Source organism: Mustela lutreola, chromosome 8, assembly GCF_030435805.1.
Source record: "Mustela lutreola isolate mMusLut2 chromosome 8, mMusLut2.pri, whole genome shotgun sequence".
NCBI classification, from domain to species: Eukaryota; Metazoa; Chordata; class Mammalia; order Carnivora; family Mustelidae; genus Mustela; species Mustela lutreola.
In genome coordinates, this window is record NC_081297.1 from 38939557 (window position 1) to 38945137 (window position 5581).

General features: G+C 36.9%; 1 non-coding gene across 1 annotated transcript; it reads right to left on the minus strand.

The window, feature by feature from the left end:
* Nucleotides 1–2927: 2927 nt before the first annotated feature.
* On the minus strand, nt 2928–3034 carry LOC131840007 (U6 spliceosomal RNA). The gene has a single exon (XR_009357127.1). It is a non-coding gene; the product is annotated as a U6 spliceosomal RNA (small nuclear RNA).
* Nucleotides 3035–5581: the final 2547 nt, after the last annotated feature.

Sequence of the window (5581 nt, forward strand, 5' to 3'; positions counted from 1 at the left end):
TTGAGCTCTTTTGCAATAAGAAACAAGTTACAAAAATTAAGGTTTATTTACCCCAATTCAAAATTATTAGGAATATAATCATAGAGGTTGAAGTATTTAAAATATTGAACCCAAAATATTTTATTAGGTAAATTTATGAATGCTGAGCATTCACTGTTAAAATATACTAATACTATTGATAGACTGGTAGAAGCCTAAAATCAAATTTTTATTAAATATTTATATCCATATCTTTTCATAGCTTGGTAATTCATTTCTCTAGCATTAAATAATATTCCATTGTTTGCATGTACTACACTTTATTTGACCTTTCACTTATGGAAGGATATCTTGGTTGCTTCCAAGCTTTTGTCACTTATGAATAAAACTACTATAGACATCTTTGTGGGTATAGATTTCATCTTCTTTGGATAAATACCAAGAGCTGCTACTGCTGAATCATCTGGCAAGAATATGTTTAGTTTTGTAAGAAACTGCCAAGTTGTTTTCCATTCTTTATTCTCAATAGACATGGAAGAACATTCCTGTTGCTCCACATCATCACCAACTCGCAGAAACAACCCCATGGAGAAACGGGCAGTCAGATGCCACCTTCCACCAAGATGTTGCAGCATGGTGGGTGGCAGGGGGTGTGCCTGGGCAGGAGTGGAGACAGTCCCCCACAGTTCCCCATCCCAGTGCCCGGGCCATGTGCAGGGATCCTTTCGCCTCCTCTCTCCTGTGGTGAAAGCACTGGCCTAGACCCCGTGTCTGCCTGAGCGCCGGAGCAAAAGGCAAAGCCTTACCTACGCCAGGAGATGGTAATAGGCATAGAGTGCCATGCTAGGCCACGGAGGCTGCTGCAGGGTTGTGACTGTGTCTGCTTAGTTCGGCTTAGCAAGGTGAACCCCGGGCGCGAACTTGGAGCCCGGGAAAGAAAGTCCCAAGAGGCACCAGCTCTCCCGGGGCTCTTCCCTAGTCTCCACAGCACGGTGTAATAATCCCACGTGGAGCGAAATCCTCTTTGCCTGGGCATCTCCCCTGGGAAAGCACAGCATTCGTTGGGAAACCAGGGTTGGGTTTGGGGATGCTGCTGCTTGCCTGAGTTAGTTTCCGTAGCACTGTGGAAGATACCCGCATGGAGCGAATACTCTTTGCCCTAGCTTCCCCTCTGCCTGAGAGAGAAGCATGGTTGCACACGTCTGTCACTACGCTCCCCAGGAGCAAGTCTGGGGAAGGCACAGCACGCCGCCGCCGGGGTAGAGAAGGAGCCGTTGGCCTTGGGGTTTGGAAAATTGAACAGCCACAAGCAGAAAAATGAAATTGGACCATTTCCTTACTCCATACATTAAAATAGTCTGGAAATGGATGAAGAAGCATAATGTGAGAAAGGAATCCATCATAGTCCTTGAGGAGAGAACAGGTAGCAACCTCTTTGACCTCAGCAGCAGCAACTTCTTCCTAGGAACATCGCCAAAGGCAAGGGAAGCAAGGGCAAGAATGAACTATTGGGATTTCATCAGATCAAAAAGCTTTTGCACTGCAAAGGAAACAGTTAACAAAGCCAAAAGATGACTGTCAGAAGTTATCTGGGAGAAGATATTTGCAAATGACATACCAGATAAAGGGCCAGTATCCAAAATCTATAAAGAGCTTATCAAACTCAACACCCTAAGAACAAATAATCCAATGAAGAAATGGGCAGAGGACATGAACAGACATTTCTGCAAAGAATACATCCAAATGGCCAACAGACACATGAAAAAATGCTCCACCTCACTCGGCATCAGGGAAATACAAATCAAAACCAGAATGAGATACCACCTCACACCGTTCAGAATGGCTAAAATGAACAAGTCAGTCAATGACAGATGCTGGCGAGGATGTGGAGAAAGGGCAACCCTCCTACACTGTACGTGGGAATGCAAGCTGGTGCAACCACTCTGGAAAACAGCGTGGACGTGCCTCAAAAAGCTGAAAATAGAACTACCCTATGACCCAGTGCTTGTAGTACTGGGTATATACCCTACAGATACAAACGTGGCATTCTGAAGGGGCACATGCACCCAAATGTTTATAGCAGCAATGTCCACAATACTTAAACTATGGAAAGAACCTAAATGTCCTTCAACAGATGAATCAATAAATAAGATGTGGTATATATGTACAATGGAATGCTATGCAGCCATCAAAAGAAATGAAATCCTGCTATTTGTGATGACGTGGATGGAACTAGAGGGTATTATGCTTGGCGAAATACATCAATCTGAGAAAGACAACTATCATATGATCTCCCTGATATGATGAAGTGGAGATGCAACATAGGCGGTTTCGGGCGTATGAAAAGAAAAATAAAAGAAGATGGGATTGGGAGGGAGACAAACCATAAAAGACTGAATCTCACAAAACAGACTGAGGGTTGCTGGGGGGAGGTGTGTTGGGAGAGGATGGTGGGGGTATGGACATTGGGGAGGGCAGGTGCTATGGTGAGTGATGGTGAGTGCTGTGAAATGTGTGAACCTGGTGTTTTACCCCTAGGGATAAAAACACATTATATGTTTATAAAAAAATTTTTAAAAATAATTTAAAAAATCCATTAAAGAAAAAACACATATTGCAAGCCCAGAGCTAATCTCATATTCAATCAAAAACGTTTGAAAGTTTTCCCCTTAAAGATCAGAAGAAAGACAAGTGTTTCCACTTTCACTACTCTCATTTGACATAGTACTGGATGTCCTAGCCAGAGAAACAAGGAACACAAAGAAATAAGAGACTCCAAAAAAAAAAAAAAAGGAAGAAGTAAAATTTTCTTTTTTTGGATAACATGAACTTACATGTTAAAAAATCCTAAAAACTTCACAAAAAAATTTGAATAAACAAATTTAGTAAAGCTGCCAAATACAAGATCAATATATAAAAGACAAGAATTTTGTTTTGTTTCATTTTTTTTTAATATGGAATGCTTCCCAGTTTTTCATGTCATCCTTGTTCAGTGATCACGCTAATCTTCTCTGCATCATTCCAATTTTAGTATATGTGCTGCCAAAGTAAGCACAAGACAGGAGCATTTTAACACTCTAATGATGAACTATCTGAAAAAAATAAAGAAAACAATCTAATTCACAATAGCATCAAAAGTAAAAAATACTTAGGAATAGATTTAACTAAGAAGATGAAAGATCTGTACTCCATAAACTATGACATTGATAAAGAAATTGAAGGAGACACAAATGGAAAGATAGCTCATATTTATGAATGGTAAGAATTAACATTGTTAAAATGTCCATACTACCGAAAACCATCTGTAAATCCAATTCCTATCAAAAATCCAATGTTAGGGGTGCCTGGGTGGCTCAGTGGGTTGAGCCGCTGCCTTCGGCTCAGGTCATGATCCCAGGGTCCTGGGATCGAGCCCCGCATCAGGCTCTCTGCTCAGCAGGAAGCCTGCTTCCTCTTCTCTCTCTGCCTGCCTCTCTGCCTGCTTGTCATCTCTCTCTGTCAAATAAATAAATTAAAAATCTTAAAAAAAAATCCAACATTATTTTTTTACAGAAGTAAGTAAAGAATCCTAAAATTTATATGAGACCATAAAAGACAACAAATAATCAAAGCAGTTCTGAGAAAGAATGAAGATGGGAAATTACACTTCTTGATTTGAAACTATACTACAAAGCCCTCATGCTCAAAACAAGAAAGTATACTGGCATAAAAACAGACCAATAAACAAGTAGAACAGAATTGAGAGTCCAGAAATAAATCCTTTCATACAGTCAGCTAATATTTGACAGGGGCCAACATATCTAATGGGTAAAGATAGTCTGTTCAATAAATGATATTTAAAACTGAATAGTCACATAAACAGTATGGAACTGGAACCTTATATCACTCATAAGTCTTAACTTGAAATAGATTAAAGACTTAAAGGTGATGCATGAAACTAAATTTCCTAAAGGAAAACATAGGAAGAATTCTCCTTGACAGTGGTCTTGCCAATAGTTTTTTGGATACCAGACCAAAAACACAAGCAAAAAAAGCAAAAATAAATAAATGGTATTACATCAAACTAAAGTTTCTGCATAGCCAAAAAAAAGAGAGAGAGAATGAAAACACAATCCACAGAATGTAAGAAAATACTTCCAAATCTTATATCTGAAAAGAGGTTAATAACCAACAGATACAAATAGAAAAAAATATATAATTTAAAAAATAGCAAAAGGATCTCAATAGACTTTTTTTTTTTCAAAAAAGTTATATAAATGACCAACAGGAGCATTAAAAAGTGCTCAACATAAAAATCTCAGGGCAAAGTCCTTATGTTGTTGTTGTTGTTTACCTCTGAAAAACACAGCAAGATATTAGAATATATACTACCAAAAAATTGAAACTAACAAATTTTGGTAAATATTGGGGAAAATGGGGAACTTATGCACTGTGATAGGGATATAAATTTGTATGGAAAACAGTATGGAGATGATTCATATTATTAAAAGTAAAATTACCATATGATTCAGTAATCCCACATCTACGTATCTATCTAAAGGAAACGAAGTCACTGTTCAAAGACATATCTGCACTCTTATGTTCATTTATAAAATTATTAACTCTAAGCAAGAGATGGAAATAACTTCAGTATCCATTAATGGATGAATGAATAAAATAAGTATGGTAAATATATACTATGGAATACTACTTAACCATGAAAAATTAAGAAATACTGCCATTTACAACAGCATGGATGGATCTTGAAGGTATTATACTAAGTGAAATATTTCATAGATTTTATATATTTTTTAAATTTATGTATTATGATATCCCTTACATAGAGAATCTGAGGAAAAGGAAAACTAATGGAAACTTAGAGTTGAGTTGACAAGGGGTGAACCTGGGGTGGAGTAAGGTGGTCAAAGGGTGCAAACTTGCAACTATAATATGAAAAAGTTCTGGGGATCTAATGTACAGCATGATGATCATAGTTAATAAAATATACATACTTTTTTAATTGTGCTTCCCTTCATTAAACTTTGCATATATCACATTCTTACAAGTTGAAAGTTTATAGCAATCTTGTATAAAAGAGGCCTGCTGCCACCATTTTTCTAACAACATTTGTTCATTTTGTGTCTCTCTGTCACATGTTGGTAATTCTTGCAATATTTCAAGTTTTTTCATTATTATTGTATTTGTTATGGTGATCTGTGATCAGTAATTATGACCCACTGAAAACTCAGAACTAGTTTACTTAAGGTGTATACATTGTTTTTCTTTAAAAAAAAAATGCTTTTGAGCAGTACAGTATAGTGTTTATTTTTTATATGCACTGGGAAACATAATTTTTTATAGGCACTGGGAAACCAAAAAAAATAATCATTTGACTTAGTTTATTGAGATAATCACTTTATTGAGGCAGTCTGGAACAAAACCCACAAGACCTCTGAAGTTTAACTCTACTGTACTATATACATAAAAGTTGCTAAGAGAGTAGATCTTAAAATTCCTTACGATACATGCATGAAAAACAGTGGCAACTATACGAGATAGTAGATGTATTAACATTTTTATGTAGATTATATTGCAATAAAGATGTATACCAATTTATCAAATT